The 18,503-nt window shown below is 44.2% G+C and overlaps 1 protein-coding gene across 1 annotated transcript in view; it reads left to right on the top strand.

Moving 5' to 3' along the window:
- Positions 1–18,503, top strand: part of hdx (highly divergent homeobox) — a 350,307-nt gene that overhangs the window by 269,593 nt on the left and 62,211 nt on the right. The window lies entirely within an intron of this gene.

Here is an 18,503-nt window from a genome sequence, read left to right as displayed (position 1 = left end):
AGTCAGTAAAAGCAGACTTTATACTGTCCTTTGCATATTCAAATTATATTACTGTACATCTGGCAACTTTGACCAACTAATGAATTGGCCACTTTCAGACAAAAAGTTGGCAAAACTAAACTCTTGTGTCAGTTGTATCTTAACGGAGAGCCAGGCCTTGTCTTCCATGCAGTATTCTACAAGTTAATTTTCAACAAGCACAGGAGATGTGTTCAGCCAATACTCTGAGTACTGGCTGAATACTCTCCCGAGTGCAATGGATAGACGGAAAGAAAGGGGGAAATGAAAACCATATTTTTTCATCGGACATCAATGAAGAAAGAACAACCATCAGCTGGATACTGTGTCAAAAAAAGGTAGAGGTAAGTGATTTGACATTTTGCAGAGAAATAAATGTAGGATATCTACAAAAGGGGCCTTTTTATTCAGTTATTTTCAAAGCTATTGATAAAGCTTTCAGTTAAAAGTCCATTCAAGCTGTTATAAAAATGAAAAACACAGCGAGTAAGCAGAAGACATGCAGATACAGCATGGACAGGAAATTATATAAAATTCCTATCTTTCTGGGATATTATTTTTTGTACTGCACATTAAAGTAGTTCTTGTCTAAACTGACATTTGTTTGAACTGCAGTCTAAGAATAATTTATTTTCAAACATTGAGAAGCTGAACTTGGGTATTTTGCCATGCGCCGGTGACAGATACAAATGCCAGATTAATTAGTTTTCACTGTGTATGAATATATATTTATATATATATATATATATATTTATATATATTTTCTTTCTTACAATATTTGTTTAGTGACACACCATTCACACCAGTCCCTATTTCACATTCCCTATTTAATGCCTATGGGAGGGCACAAACGTTTTCTAACATTACAGATGAAAGTGTTTTTTTCTCAGTTTGTGCTGCATAATATGAAGAAGGAGATGGGTATATGAGTAAATATAAAATTATATTGTAGCAACAATATAAAGCAATAACAATCTTGTGTACTGTCACGTACACTTGGCCGTATTCAGAGTGTCGTAATCTGTATGTGTGGTTAATTTAAGGAAAGAATAATTTAGTAAATGAACCGTGTTAAGATGAAGTGCAATAAAGGTACAATGATATAAATCAGTTAGAATCAACAGAGCTTGTGTAACATTAAACTAAATTAGCCCTGTAACAGTTACACTGATTGTAGCTCTTATGAGATCCTTCATTTTTCCAAGGTTGTGTAGGGGTGTCAGAGTATTTTATCTATAGTAACTTGTTCTATTGGGTGCTGGACCGCTTAACATACAGGCTATATGTGTGTGTGTGTGTGTTTTGTGTGGCCAAATGTCTGTGTTAATGAGTGCCTGAATTAAAGCCACGCTCCATCTCGTTAAGGACAATTCCACACAGATGGTTTCATGGGGTTTGTTGTTTACAATCTTTCTTGTGTTCTGAAATACATTGGTATGTGTATGAAATAACTGGCTCCAGTTTTTTACAGCATTAACTGTAGTGCAGGCAGAGGAAGAAGCTATTCCTTCTATGTAGCAAAACAGAATAATGGCACATCTGACCATTTGACACCCTTTGCCATGTTTATTAAGGCGAATAAATACTTAATAAACTATTGTTGGCTTCCTATTTCATCACCAAATCTCATAAAGGTCACCTAATTCAGACAAAGACATTTGGATGCCTGAATCTTGGTTTTATCTTTAAACCTCTCTCTATCAACAATGACAAGAAACTCCAAAGCGCTTTTGCTTTGCTTCCTCAGCCATGACACACATCATCACGTTGTCATTTTGGAGGGGCAGTGAGCCAAGGAGGTAGGGAAAACCTTAATCCGCTGTCATTGACCTTGCAGCCTTGAGCCTAGTCAGCAGGCAATAAATGAAAGTTAAGGTGGGAACTAAACGGCTTGAAGTGTTTCTCTGTGCTCTGTATCAGGGAAATAATAGGTCAAGCTTATTTCATATTTTGTATGAAATCGAAGTCATACGATGTGGTGCTAATAGCGCTGTGTGTGTGTTAGCGTGTGTGAGAGTACTCTTACACACGTGTCCTGAGTGATGTGTGCAGGTGCCAGTAGGCTGTTGTATTAGGAGGGGGTGTCTGTCAGCAAGAAAAAAATTATATTCTGTAGATTATGGTTGATTAATGAGGTAACGTCTCAGGTATATCAGGATTATGATTAAAATACAAATACAAAAATACAAATTTGCAATTCAAAGACAAATTGTAAACGAACCTACCCATAGGGTGTATATTAATGTCTGGTTATCAGGCACAGCATGGAAACGTCCTACCTTATGACCTTACGACCTAATCCTTCTACCTAGAAAAGAGAGGAATTGACCTAAGAAAATAATTATGGCGATGCATTGTTCACATAAACCGACAACTTCCCCTATTGAAAACCATGAAAACATGTTTTTAAAGGATGATGAAATAATTCCATAAAACAATAGAGCGATAGATTTGATGCCACCCCTTTTTCCAGCTAGATTTGTCATTTTTTAAACCTTTTGGCGGTTGGGAGATGGCTCTCAGTCTTTTATCTTGATGCAGCAGAAGGACATTCCTCAACACACTTAAAGGAATGAAAGTCTTATCCATTAAGAGACCCGTGCGAATGAAGAGGCTGTAGCCGGCTAACCACTTGTCTTTGTCGAGTCTAATCAATGTCGGTGTTACCAGCACTTAAACCACATGCGTCTTTGACTAATGCTCACAGGAGGAGTCTTTTTCTGAGAAGCTCCAAAGGGAGATGTGTTGAACACGTCTCTTTTTGCTCTTGGTATCTCTTCAAGTAAACAGCCTGCAGGCCTGCGCTTCATTTAAATTCAAAATGCAAAACGTTTTAATGGAGCAATTTTAGCTCTTAGCATCCAGCTGTCAAAACTCCTCAGTGTGTCCCTTTTGGCCAGAAGTGACAGAGAATAAGGCTGTGATTGGTCTAATTGAGATGACATTTCCCGCTCCATGTGTAGGGAGGTCAGGGAGGGTGAGAGAGAGGGCAGGAGAGAGAGAAAGAAAGAGAGAGAGAGAGAGAGAGAGAGAGAGAGAGAGAGAGAGAGAGAGAGAGAGAGAGAGAGAGAGAGAGAGAGAGAGAGAGAGAGAGAGAGAGAGAGAGAGAGAGAGAGAGAGAGAGAGAGAAGGAAAAAAGAAAGAAAGAGGGATAGAGCAACACAAGGAAAAGCAGGGAAAAAGAGGGAAACAGAGAAGAAGAGCGATTTAAAAGGACAGGTAAAGAGAGGGAGAGAGAGAAACAAATAGAAAGAGAGAGAGAGGGAGGAAGATGACAGCTGAACCGCTCCTTGTCACTCTGCAGTAGGGACACATCCGTCTCAGCACATTTAAAGCCCTGTCCCTCCGCCCCAGTGGGTCCAGCTCACATTATCACCCATTAAGACTCAGCTTCACACACAGACCCCCAGTCAGGTTCCACACCAGCACTCTCACTGCTGCAGGGCTAACCGCAGTGTAAATACTTCATTAGACTGGCTTCCTCCTTCCCTCCAGTGTTTTGACACTGTTGTCGTTGACACTGTGGAAGTGACACGGGTAGGTGCTAGCGTGGGTAGTGACGCCGCAACGTTGAGACTCTGAGCCAACGCTTAGGAGATGTTGAAACACACACCAGAGTGGATACTATGAAGCGTAGCTTCACGCGGCGCGTGTAGCGGGTTAAGATATGAGGGAGAGAGGAAAGAGCGCTTTCAGATCCTTCATCAACGTCCCCAACTAGCCCAAAGCCATCCAAATTCCTTTGTCGTGATAAGCATATTAGTGATTCACAAGGTGGGGAGATAACAGAGCGCTCCACCTTCAAAAGTCCCCTCACTCATCCATGCGCTCAGCTCTGGTAGTGCTGGGGGGATGGATTTAGGGAGGGGGGAGGCAGTACATGTGACAGCTTCAGATTAAATGCCAGGAGCCGGGCGGATCTCACACACTGTACAGCATCTTGGACAGGGCTCTAATTAGACAGTTTCACAGTCTGCTTCAATCTCCTCTAGTAGAGAACTCTTCTGCCCCCCCAAAATATAAGCACATATTTTCTCATTTAGAATGTGACACAATACACTGGAGGCAAGCAGCATGAAATACTGGAGAAGGCAAACATGCTGCTGTATGATAGGTTGAACCCCCGGCAGATACTGCAACATTTGATTAAATCTAATTTGTGGGTAAACAATGATCTTCCAGTTGAAAATAGCATTCCAGGAATATGATTTATATCTTGCTACAGAGTAAAGGAATGTGTGCGTGCACTGATATTTATGAGATTTATGACATTTAACTTAGCAGTTTCAAAAATACTTGTATGTCCCCCATCCAACATGCTGAGAACGTCAAGGTTAGTGGTTGGATGCACACAAACACACATTTACAGATCAACTCATGTACAGTACAATAACAAACCTTGGGCTAACAGGCCAGAATCATGTCCTGTATATCTGCTCTGATCTCTAAAGCTTGCTGCTCATACATCTCCACTCTGACGCTCGGCACAGGAAATAAATTCAGCAACAGGACGCACGGGGTAATATTCAATAATAAAAAGCATTATTTGCCAGGATCAATGTGTGTCACCAAAGCAATAAAACACAATGAATGGAAAGTGCTGGAAGCGCTGTAGTAAATTTTGATAGGAGGTGATATTGAACACATTGTGACAACATGCGGCGTGCCAGGGCAGTAAAGCATTCTTTAACAGGCGGTTGGACGTCCACTGTGGCGAGCCCCCGCTCCAGGACCAGCGTGTCATCATCCGTCAAGGCTGGGCCGGGTTGAACCCTGGGAGAAACTGAATCATATCTGGTAAGCGTGTGTTCATCAGGGATGGGGCAGGGGCAGCTTGTGTGTGAGTGTGTGTGCATGCCTGTGTGTGTTGAATTTGGTTGAGGGGGTTTGTTTTTGGCTGAGCGGGAACCTTGTTTGCGACAGTCTGCCACATTTATCAAGAGCAGATTAGACTGGGATGCTAATGAGAAGGGTGGGATCCTGTGTGTGTGCGTGTTTGTATCAGTTTAGTGTGTGCCTCAGTCCAGGTGTTTGTGTCTCTAGAGAGATCCACATGCTCACTTACAGATGTGAAATAGTATGTATCTATGTTTTAATGCAACAAAGCTTGTGTCTGATGCCGTCCTGTACAGCAGCATTCCACCAAACCCCCACCTTCACCCTCCCTAACACACCTTACCCAGTTCCCCCACCTCTCCCACTCAGCCCTCGGTCCCCCACCTCTCCCACCCAGCCCCACTCCATCCCAGTTTTCCAACCCAGCCCCAGTCCCCACCTCTACCACCCTGCCCCAGTCCCTACCTCTAACACCCTGCCCCGGTCCCCACCTATACCACCCAGCCAGAGGTCCCCCACCTCATCTACCCAGCCCCAGCCCACCCACCACTCCCACCCTGCACCATGTCCCCCACACCCTGCCAAGCCCAGGTACTGGTTTTCCCAAACCTTCATCCACCTCACCCCTGAAACCTAGGAGTGGACCGCTCTACCCTCTTGAGCTCCCCCCCGCCTTCTCCCCCTCCCACTCACACTATTCTGAGGCTCAAAGTATTTAAGAATGTTATCTCTAATGCACAGATGTCTTAAAGGTCCCAGAGGGATAGCTCTGCAATTTTCCCTCCTAATTAAAAATTAATTAAATGGGCCTCGGCTCTAGCCAGGCAGAAAGCTGTGGAGGCCGGGACGCGGGAGTGGTGAGCACGGGAGTTTATTCAACTCAATTACAGGGAGGCACGGCAGCCTACTCTGCCACACAAACACACGCACACACACACAAACTGTTACCTGGAAGAAAGGAAACCTGTCAGTCAGACGATGACGAAAAGACAGGCTTCGACACTCAACCACCAAGTGTGTGTGTGAAGGCATATTCTACAAGCTCGGCTGACGTTCATACTCTACCCAATGGGAAAGATTAACATGAATATGTCCTAGATCTGTACTTGAGGCACCTTTTTCTGTGTAGTTCCTTGTTGTCAGACATCCCTCTGCAACTGTTCTCAACTCAGTTTTCACCTGGAATTCCTGCTTGAGCTGGTATGGATCACCACAGATTGATCAGTGAGGAGATCAATGATAGAAGAACATAGCAGGGCTCATTAGTAGATGGATTAAGTGACTTTGGCCTGTAGAGTGAGAAGCTGGAGAAAAGTTCAACGTGGGTGTTTCACAGCGTTGTCCATGCAAAACTCCCAACATTCACGTCTGTAGTCTTAATCGTTCAATCATGTTGTTGGCATCAGAAGAGGACGTCTGTGTTCAATGCGAACAAAGTTCCATCCTGTTTGTAAAAAAGAAAACGAAATAGCCCGCAATCTGCCTGGTCTTATAAAACCAGGCAGATTGCGGGGGGGACCACGCAAACTCTCCGAAATTATCATTAAAAAATGTATATGTCCCCCACAATGTTGACTCCATGCCGCTTCTTTATTCGCCTAATCTGTTTCATACCGTTTGTTCTTTAACTTTAATGCTGCCTACCCTCTGGATTAAAGTATTGAGCGAATTAGTTGCGCCACGGTTTGAATGGTGACTAAAACTCTGGGTGTAGACACATACGAGCAGTCTAAGATAGCCTGACGCTAAGTAGGCTGTGTATGTTAGTTTTTTTTTTTAATTCTTTCTGCGTTTAAATGTAGTTCCAGTCCGTAGACAAAGACCTTAGGTTCCGTAAGTATGATTTTGTTTTCATAGCTCATTTACGATTATTCTGCTTGATCAGAGGCCCGTTTCAGAGCTTGGGCACATGCGTGAGCGCGTGTTGCTGCCGTGAATTAGTTCTGCTACATTAAAACCGGTCTGATAGGTCTAATCACAGCTCTCAGTGTGATATGGAACACCCATTCTCATTACATACGATTCGCACTATCCTGTCCGAGTGATTACAGCGGCGTTGTTGACGTTCTTCCTGGCTGATTCTGCACATGGCTGTGTACCGGTGGGGGAATTTCGTGCTGAGACCACCCAGGTAAGACCAACCACGTCGGAAACCACTTGGGGCTACTGTAAAAAGAATGACTCAACACACCAGTCCTCACAGGGCTTACACCTAAACGATTGTGAATCCAAACCCCATGAGTCCCTTTTTTAATGAGGAATCTAATTAACATAAATTAGAATGTTACCATCCCAGACATTATCATGTCTGGTATGGAGGAGTTCAGCATGATTCAGGACTAGGCATCCATGACTGGCACTACTGTGTTTGAAGAAAGCCTGATGCTACTTTAACAGTGGTCAAAATATCAATTTGAATCCAGACATTGGTCATTGGAGAGACACGGTTCTGCTCTGTGAATAAATTAACCCAGATTAAAAGACAGCAGCTGGCTATTCCCACAGTACAGTACGGTTGGTAGCTATGCAGTGTAACAAGCTAGCTTTCTCTGCAACAGAGCAGAATGGAGAATGAGATCCACAGGGAAGTGGGTCTGCTTGGCTTTGTGCTAGGCTGTAGAGACACGGTGCCCCCAGCTCCGTGGAAGGAGGCCGTGGAGTGGAAGTCGATGCCTGTGGTTATTTCTGTTTGTTAGGCAGAGATGCTGCCCCGGCTGGTCGTCTCCAGAGGTCAGGGACCTTTGGTGTTCCCTGCTTGTCGTCTGCTAGATCTCCTGGACTCCTCAACAGCTGCGGCCCTCCTCTCTGGGAGGCAGATCTGACAGTACCTCTTGATTGAGGTTGTCTGTGAGTGTGTGTATGTGTGCCTATGTGTATGTGTGGATGCCTGTGTGTGCACGCCTATGTGGACGTGTGTATCTCTCTGTGTGTGTGTGTGTGTGTGTGTGTATGTGTGTAAATTTGTTTGTATCGCCACTAGCGGATCAGAACAGCCCCTCCCATCTTCCCATGTTCTGGTGAAAAGGGCTCAGCTGGATCAGACAACCTTCTATTGAAAGTGAAACACACTCAATGTGGCAGTCTGGCAGAAAGGAAAGGTTCTGAAATCCAACACACTGTGCTTGTCTTATATCACACTGAAAAGCCACTTCAAACAGCGTGGCTCCAATCACTCACAGTTCACAGTGTGTTTGTGCGTTTTTGCGTGCGAGGCGCTAATGCCAGAGTGTTTCACACCTGGTCAGCTGACACCCCATCGACGGAGAGGTCTGCCCCAGCTCCCGTCACTCTACTCAGGGTCAGGGGACCAGGAGGGTCCCAACTGGGTGACTCTTCTCATTAGCAGCCTTCACAGCCTATTAGCATGAGCCCCAAGCCTGTCATTACTCTACAGACAGACTCTTCACACCTTTATTAGCCCTTTCAGACAGCACGGGTGTTTGTCAGAGGCTATATCCATTGGTGTAGCTGGCAGCTCGAAACCGAGACCCGAGATCAATGAGGAGGACACGGATACGGCCATGAGAGGCTGAAGGTCACCCTGGTTGAAGTTCAGGGGCTGGCACGTGTGTGATATTTTCGAGCCTCAAATGAAACCGAGGTGGAATGTGTGATCAGTTTCTCACTATCTGGCAGCATCACACAGAATGAAAGAGAATGTTTATATTCCAACCTTCCAAGAGCCAAGGTAGCTGCTTTAATAGACTGGTGCAACAGTTTGCACAATCGGTCCAATTTGAGCAAAATGCACTTCTCTTTCCAAATGAGCTCAAATGCTACCTCGTAGCAGTTTAGTTGATACTCAGCAACCAGACTATTTATTTGTCTTCATTTCCCTAGAGAGGCTATCATCTAGATTGTAGACCTCAAGCGTAGTTCATATGTGGTGCAAAAACAGCTAGCACTGATGCTTCTGAATTCTTTGGAGGTGTTTTCCCCTTTAGTATAGTACTTAGTACATAGTTTTAGTTTAGTATAGTCTTGTTTTTGTGGAATTGCAAAATATGACAGGATCTTTGTCTCTGTAGTGAGCTATTTCCGCTCTCTCTGAGGATAATGATTTACCTCCAGGACTGAGTAGTCTATCTGAAACGTACTGCAACTGCAACGGCTGTCTGCAGGGACACACCAGGATTACCATCCATCCATCCTCACATCTTCACCCCCCCCACCTCCAGTTTATGTGTTTGTGCTGATGTTAATGTGGACACACACACACACACACACATTTTGGTGTAATGTTTCAAAACAGATTGTACATTAAAAGCCAGATATTCAGGGATGCTGGTTCAGATTGTGATCTGACTTTGCTCCCCCCCCCCCCCCCCCCTCTTACCCCATGAGATCAACAAGTCTCATCGCATCAACATTAGCATTCACGCCTGTGAATGTCAGTAGGAGCTCTTGCCTGGCCCACATTATCAGTATTTGACCTTTAACTTTTCCTGTTTGAGAAGCCAAGCAGCAGTCAATGGGTGGTCATTGATAATGGGCCTTCATTTAGCCGTGCACATGCTGATTAAATAAGATATCTGCTATCTCTTGGCTGCCATGGCTACTGTCAATAACTGCTCTTCAACATGAATAGATGCCAAGACAAAGTTCCTGCTGTACCATTCACAAACACACACTCCCACACACACATACAGGCACTCACACCAACAAGCGTCACCTATGACTACCCAGAGATATATCACTCCCCTTCCCCCCATCCACCCACCCACCCATCCATCCATCCTACCATACTCTCTACACCCATCAGTTATGTGTCAGTATAACACACAAGTTTCATGTACCATAAAGGTTGTTTTCTCTCCATGTCTATAGACGATTGTTTCTTTAAACAACGCAAGTCTTATTATCCCCGGCTTGTCTGTTCTCTCCTTCTACTCTCTCTGCTCTGCTCGGCTTGCTCCTCTTGACACACCATGCCAGCATCATTTCCATAAAGCACATACATCCCTGTGACATTGCAAATGAATTGACCTGCTGTGGTCAGATGTCCCTGCATTAGAAATACCGGCGAAGTAGTAGCAGATGGTCCAGTGTAGCTCAATGTAGCCCATAAACAGTGACACGCACACACATAAACAAAGACACACACACACAAACACAAAGGCATGCACACACCCAAACACATTAACGTTGGCAGGAAGATGGGCATGTCTTTCATAAGATGAATCTGTGTGTGGGCTGCTGTGGCATGCATAAAATATGATTTTCTCAACAGCTAGAGACTGGAGGAGTAAGGGAGCAGGCAGGGCTTGGAGAGCACTACTACGGGGATGTACAGTATTTGGGCAGCTGACAGCTGTCCCTGTGTGTGTGTGTGAGTGTGTATTTGTGTGTGTTAAGAAGTTTTGGCAAAGAGAGTAGAAGTCTGGCGTTTGAAATGCAATGAGGTGTGTTTGAAAGCGGGTCCTGTCACTGGTAAGCACAGCCAAGGTAGCAGGGAGCGAAGGTGATAAAAGGAGAAGTGCCCGTGCTGTAAGCCGCTGTACTGTATCTGAAGGCTTTTTGCACCGATGTTAAAAAGCACTCAACATACACACACGTACACCCTCATAGGACCCCAAAAACACACACATCCCCACTTTGATCTTTTTGGGAGGAAATAGTCCACCCGTCTAAAGGGAGGGTGTTTTTTAACCCTCGGTCCTGGGATTGAACTGTGTGTGTGCGCGTGTGTGTGTGCATAAGCGAGCGTGCAAGCAGTCATTCTCAGTGCCAACACACCTGACTGATCCAAACAGAAGACATACAGTGTGATAAGAGAAGATGTTGCTCTCATCTGTCCTTTTGTTCTCCTCTCCTCTTTCATGTCCATGCATACTGTACTGGAATAAAGAAATACTTTAGAAATCAATAACCCACCAGATTTTTTTCCTTTGGGCGTTTTCCATCTCAGAACGGTGCCCTCTCCTGTACCCTTGTCCTCCCAGTGCCACCCTCCAGTCTTTATTTACAAGCCACTGAATGTCATGGGGATGGTAAAAAATATTGCTTTCTTTTAAATTCCCCACAATTTATACACGTGCATTTGATATGGAATTTATGAATGTCATGCCCTTTCTGCGATATTGCTCATTATTAAAAGAGGGCTTGAAGGAGATAGAAATCCGGATGTCTAATAGGAGAGCTGAATTGAAACTGTTTCATCAGACCTTCGCTTTGAACCAATTTCTCATCTCAGACATGTTTCTTTTAAGTCTGGACCAACTATTGGGCTCAGAGACTGGTGAGTGGATATTTTTGCTGTGTCCCTTTTTCCTTCGTTCCAGGTCTGAAGCTGGTGTGGAGCTTAAAAGACACCGACTTTCTTTGAAGCCACTGCCAACATGAGCAGCATTGTCCGTGGAAAATACACCTAGCTTTTTCACTGAGCGGCTTGTACAGTCTATCATTTCTCTGAACTCTTGAAGTACCTTCTATAAAACAAAAAGTAATAATTGAAGAGGAAAATAATGGATTCGGGGCCAGGTGGGCTAGGGTGGGAGCCGTGCCGGTATAATTTAGTTGTGAATGCACAGAGGAAATTTAAAATGAAATCTATGTGGATTTATGACCATGGAGTATGTGTCTCAGAAAGTTCAGAGCTCAATCATTTAAAGGAGATTTCAAAAAATGGCAGGTTCTGTCTATGCTGAAGCTCTTGGGTGACTGGCATGGATGGCTGACTGGCATGGATGGCTGAATGACATGGATGGCTGAATGGCTGGCTGTTTTTTTTGGAGACCGGCAAGATGGTTGGCTGGCTAGCTAGCTGGCCTCCTGATGTTTCGCAGGCAAGCTGGGAGGTTGGCCAATTGTTTAAAATTAGTTGGGTTCGGTCAGCTGGGTGAATGGTTGGCTGGGTGAATGGTTGGCTGGTCAGCTGGGTGAATGGTTGGCTGGTTGGCTGGGTGAATGGTTGGCTGGGTGATTTGGGTGATTAGTTGGCTGGATGACTGGTTGTCTGGGTGACTTATTTCTAGCAGTCTAACTCATTGAGTGACAGTCCTACTGACTGACTTACTGTCTAGAAGATCATTGAATACAGATATGAAAGATAGAAAAGTGGAATTATTTTATCATATTTAGTTATCTATGAGAATGTCTGCTGTAATACCCTACAGAAAAATCTGATACCACTGATGTGTTCCTACCGGCCCCTCGTGGGCAAGGCTATTTGGAAATCACCTATCTAACAAGTCTGGATAGGTGACAGCTGTGTAGAGAAGTACATGTTTACACCCTTCCATTCATGTTAGATCAGAGATTACCTCAAGCACTAGAAGAAACATGGATGCATGTCAGAGAATATAAACTGGAGCATCATGCCCCTGACACTCCTGTTGAAGAGAGGATTTTCTATGAGAGACATAGAGCTGGACATGCTGGTAACATGGCAGTGATCGTTCTGTAGTGCTACTGTACCAGTGTTATTTGCTTTGACTCTGAAGCCCTCATAATGAGGGATGACTTGAGCCACATCTCCTGGAGGGAAAGAAAGAAAGGGAGAGGGGGAGGGAGAGAGGAAGAAAGGGTGGGGAAGGAGAGGGGGAAAAAGGGGGGGGGGATATGGGCCGAGAGAAAAGAGTAAATGAGAAACCTGGAGATGGAGGAGGTGAGGAATGCAGGTCTCTCATGGGGAGTCTAGGATTGTAGCTCCAGCTTAGAAACATCACCTCTCCTTCTTTCACAGTCAGAACAGGACAGATTGATCCCCAGCCAATTGATCCTGTGCTTAGTTGGAACACAGAGTCCCTTAGAGAAAAGACCCCTTTCACTGAGTTTGCGTTGCGGTTTGAATGGGAAGCTGAACAATGCTCCTGCAAGCTGTCTCTTGCAGTTCAGGGAGGCTGTGAATCAGTGCAGACCAGACAAAGGTTTGCTGTGCTGAAACTGTGACACACACACACGCCTACACTTACTGGTTCAGTACCATGGACAGCGCACCGCTGGCTGTAGAAAACTACAGTTGCATTGCAGATCCTTTCTCTGCATTTTCCTTTCTTAAAATAGCCCAGCCTGAACACACACACCACCCTTTCTCCCCCCCACCTTAACTTAGAACTGCCACATTTAGGGGAGGGAATGGAACCCAGGGGTGCCCATACTGCAATCATGACTCCCATGTCTGTCTACCTTCATCCACTTGTTTCCCTCCTCAGCACCTTCTTAATCAAATTAAAGAGGGGGATTCAATTTGCATTTTCAATTTGCAACATGTGATGCATTGCTGATTCAACAAAAGACATGGAGAGAAATGTCAGCCATTTTCAGAGACATGTAGGTTGTGCAGACTTGGTACTTGAAATTGGCTGTTTAAGTTATATGTGTTAATGGTGTGTTCATGCATAGTTGAGCCCACCTAAACATATTCTTACCATAGGCCTCTCTGAACAGCACACACACATGTGATACAGAGGCCAGCATTAATGGGTGCTTTTAAGACATACATAGCTCAAATAGTATTCTAAAGGTTCTATTGTCTTGGAGTGTCAGGTGGGTGGGGTTTAACATGAAGTGATTGGCGTATTGGTTCCATTGTACCGGGTAAAATAAATTGGGCTCAGATACTTCAGATCTTCAAAATGACATAAAATAGCGCTACTATTCTAGTCTAGATGACATCAAATAAACTGCAAATGCTCTAAAGGATGTCCAGCTGGTTTCACACCATAGGAGATGCACACTGTACTCATTCTTGTTCAATTATCTATGTTTTCTCCAGCTTTCCTTCCCCTTAATGACAGAACCCATCAAAACAAACCACTGTGACGTTTCAGATCTGAATCATCATTGGTTTTCAAGGAGACATACAATAAGAAATGTTTGCCAGGAGAGAGTGCTATTTTCAAACACCCCTGTGTCCTTATATCACAGTGACTGTGCACAAGGTAGCATGGTCAGACAGGACAGAATCCCACCATCATGTCCTCTTTACCAACCTGCAGTAAACAAAGGCAATACTCTGGACAAGCAGCCACTTCTAACTCCTCAGTTTGAAGCAACGGCCCAGATGGATCTTGGTGGTGTTGCATTTCTGTTTTGGAACCCAGTTTGTTCCGGCCATTTGTTTCTATTAACTCCACTCTAAATATCCTAAACTATCTTCCTCAATATATATATCTTTTTTTTCTATTCTCAAACCTAGTTCAAAATAATATCTTTTTCAGAGAATTCTTTTGTTGTAGACTAATTTGTTTTTAAACAAATCCAAAATGGGGAAACTTGCAGCCCATCATCAATGACTGCATAGACCTATTATGAAGCCAGAAGCACACCGAGCTACTCTACGGTGTGCAAGCTGGAAGTTTAACCATGTCTCGGTTTGGCAAGCCTAAATGTGTCACTGAGCACTTGCCATAGAAATCAACTGAATACCATCTTTAACAGCTTTGATACTTGGTGTACTTAATTATAGGTCTATGGGCTAACCCCACAATCAAACCCAGTTAGGCAGTGCTCCTCTAGATCAGTACCAAGGGAAATGCAGTCACCTGACTGAGCCACATTACAATCCAACACTTCCCAGTTGAAGTGAGCCTGTTTAATCAGGGCTAGAAGCTAGAAGCCACACAACCAGCTTCCTATACTTAACCTTCGGACTGGCAACTAACACTGGATAAAGCTTCAGGAAAGATGGATTGGCTTTGAGATGGGACTGTTGTTGAAGCCAGACTTTATTGTCGGTGTGAGGCGTGCGTTGCTGCGCTGTGTGTGGGCGGCTGGGGGACCAGAGGAGCGGTGGAGGGGGCTGGAGGGGGCTGAGAGACAGGCACAGTGGAGAGGAGCAGCTGTCAGCGTGGTTGTTTGCAGCCCCACATGTGCCCTGCGTTGGGGAAATAATAAACTATCATTAAAACCTCTTTCTCTCTCAAGCTGGCTTCACCGCTGACTGTAGTAGAGATTGGCACCTGCAATAACACACAAACACACCGAAAAGAGACTTGATACACCCATACGCACACCAAAAAGGAAAAAACGAAAAGGAACTGAGACAGGATTCATACAATTTCATGCGCTGAAGTTATAACAAGCTCCAGTTAAGTGTCTCTATAAGGGGTAATTATCTCAAATCAAACTGAATACACATGCACACATAGTACTTTTGTTACTACAAGTTGACCTTTTTGGGTGTAACATCCTTTTTTTCTGACAAAAAGCTAGTTTAGTTTTTGTGGGTGTGGGGGATTGCACTTGTGAACTTAACATCACTGAGCACATTGCAAACTCTCCAGAGGTGCCTGCCTTTTGCCTTCCAGAAGCTTTTAGTGCTTGAGTCAAGAGTTGGGCTGAAACTGCAGGCACTGTTACATTCACTTTTAAGCAGGCAACATGATGGCGCTGATATGAAATTACAGCCTTCAGGTATCCTTGAAGCACTGATCTTTCTGATCCATGAGATCATTTTTTGTCCACTGTGCTCATTTTCTCTTTGGATAAATCTACTACTCTAAAATCGCTGCAACATGAGGATGTGTGAAGCCCTCTGTGACACTGCTTGTAGAAAAGGCTTGACAAACACAATGTTATTGTATATTCCTTAATAATTATAAAAGTTTATGGTGCATTAGGAACAGATGTTTTATTGGAGGCCGCCTCGACAAGCCACGTCATAACCAGAGCCTAAAAGTTGCATGATGATAAATCCATCTTCCATCTAATTCTTTAATGTAAAGCGCTCGTGTTGGTGTCTAGTAGCGTTGTTTCTGTAGCCCCTATGCTTTGTGCCACTCCCCCTTTGCAGTCCGCGCGGTGGTATATTCCACAGATGCTGATAAAGCGAGACTGAACCGCACCAGCAACAGCCCAACAGTCTCGCTGGGTTCAACTGCGGCTAAACGCGCCGCGTCTCCTCGGCAGCCACCGTGCAGCTTCTCACCACTGACACAGCGGACCCATGCTTACATGCACCCGCAATACTCCCCCCCTCAAGCACTTGGTTTACAACTGCGTTCAAGCTTATTAGCAACCCTTCACAACCACAAAGGCTAAGAAGACTGGTCGCGTCCAGGAGGAATAAACCGAACTATATCAACAAGGAATTTGCTTGGTCTTCCGAATTCACACGTTCCTACCGCGATGGAATTTGAGTAACCAGGGATGGCTTCAAATTGGAAAGGTAGCCCAAAGCCACATTCATTAGTGTGCGTTTTCTTCTTCAAAATTGTAGAAGGTTTCTTGAATGTAAGATTGTAAAGTAGACTACAATGTGCTCCTGTTAAATGAACACTGGAAAGGCAATATCAGCTTCGCCTTATCAGTGAGATTTGATTCAATGCATTAGTGAGGGAGAAAGAGTGCTGGAGAGAGGGAGTCAGGGTGAGAGAAGTGTGTGTATCTACATGTGCTGTGGTCACGTCTGAACGCAGGCCATTGTTTTTAAGTATATAGCTGTTGTACAATGTCGTGTATACACGACATTGTACAACAATGTACAACGCCACTAACCATCGTTGAGATTTAGGGCCATTCTGGATAGATATCTCTGGTGACGGTGCTGTAAGAACACTTTTTGTGAGACAGCGTGCTATATGATCTCAAAGGGGCAAGCACATCTAACTTTATGGAACAGTGAAATCTGAAATAATGTTTTGTAATTTCACTTAACCTGTTGGATAATGAATTGGGTCGATGGAAAGGCCTTCTGTTCGTTGCAAGATAAAGATCTAATTTCCAGATATGTCAGGTTTTACATTCAGTGAGCCAGATAGGTAAAACAAGTATCAGGAACTCAATTTGGATAAATCATAATTAAGGCGAAAGCAAGCAAATTGCTAAATTCTTTGAAACTGAATCTTTAAATTTTGCGACATCTCCACAAACCTATTAATCAATATTTGATGTAAACAGCTCATGGCTAAATTCCAACAAATGTAATTCACTGATAAATGATCTGAAATTTTCGGGCAATTTGTAAATGTCACCAAATGAAGTCTTGCCTCCATACACCGATATAGTTTGTTAATCTCATTAAACAACTGCTGTTCACAGACGTTATTGCCCCCCCCCCCTTTATAAAATCGTATTTTTCACAGTCTTATTAAGTCTTGCTAGGAGTAAGACGTAGACTATTATGATACATTTTGTTTTACTCTGAGACCTCAGTCAAAGTGGATAGCGCACTGTCTACGTGTTTTCCATTTCTCACCGATATCGAAGAGTTCTATGCATCTCCATTCCTGTACGCTTAAATAGTAGGCCTATTCTGTTTGTGTTTCTCGGTATGTCTCAGCCATATATTGTCTGTTCCGTGAGAATGATAGAATGATGCTCGGGGCTCCTGCTTAATTTTTCCTCTGCTTCCACATTATTGATAGTGATGATAAAAAGGAGGCAATCTGTCGCCAGTGTTTATGATTAATAGAAAGCATCTGTGCATGGAGGTTAGGGAACACACACACACATACATACACACACACACACACACACACACACACACACACACACACACACACACACACACACACACACACACACACACACACACACACACACACACACACACACACACACACACACACACACACAGACAGGCTGGTGTTGAGAGGAGGCTTGGGCTGTGAGAGGATGATGTATGGGAGGTGGAGCGGTTGATTGTAATTCCACCTTCATTTTTCCCAGTAAAGTGTTGATGTGTGTTGTGGATCATATAGCTGGAGAGCGACTGCCGTACCATTCGCACTCTGGGCAATACAGTGAGTGTGTGTGTAGGAGGCCTGTAGAGGGCCTGTAATACTGATGCAGAGATGATGCGATGAACATTGATTCTTCTAACAGTTCAAATTGTACAGTCATCACAGCTACCAGCACACAGATGTGTCATAGCTGTGAGATTAAATGGAATTCTCCCAATTTATGTGATGGACAACTGCCCTTGATCATACACTGGCATTTCAGCCAAATTCTTCCATCAGTCTATCAGATTCACTGACCCTCATTAACTGTTCGCCTCAGAATACCAGTGATAGTGGTCCATTTCCTTCCATCAATATTTGTTTTAATTGGACTTGGACTCATGATGTATCTCAGCTGTCTCACTCCCAGTGTCTAATTGTCCCCAGAGTGGTGCATATAGCACTGGTGAATGCAGGAAGTGGTCCAGCGCTGGGCCCAGCCATTTGCTCACTAGTGGAAAAGCACACAAAAGTGAACGGCAATGAAGCAGCTCCACTTTGATTTAATCAAATGTTACAGTACACTGTACTGTTGACCCCATAGTTTGGCATTCAGTACCAATACATTCCACTGTCCCCGAAATGAGAAACAAAACAAAAAAAAGGCTTTTTTCCTTGCTTGGAGGTATCCCTCATATTGCGATATTCCATCCTTGGACTCTGTGCTCACAGTGCTGAACAGCAGCGAGGAGGGAGGCTGAAGGGAACAAGGAGGGGGGGGGGGGGTGCACTGATGGTACGGTATTCTTTTTGTTATCAGTCGTGCATTATTTATAATTTTTTCATTCCTAGAATGCAGCAGCCCCTGGCTACCTCTTTCTTTTCTCTGTCCATCTCTCCTCCCTTGCTTTCTTCCTCCATGCACTCTCCATCCTCTCAATCAACTCCCTCCCTCCCTCCCCCTCCTCCCTCCCTCCCTCCCTCCCTCCCTCCCGGGTTTCCTGTAAATGTGTGTTTCCTTGGATAAATTGCTGTCATGAATTA

The sequence above is a fragment of the Osmerus eperlanus genome, chromosome 13 (assembly GCF_963692335.1).
Source record: "Osmerus eperlanus chromosome 13, fOsmEpe2.1, whole genome shotgun sequence".
NCBI classification, from domain to species: Eukaryota; Metazoa; Chordata; class Actinopteri; order Osmeriformes; family Osmeridae; genus Osmerus; species Osmerus eperlanus.
The sequence above is the reverse complement of the archived record's forward strand: the minus strand, read 5'-3'. Positions and strand labels throughout refer to the sequence as shown.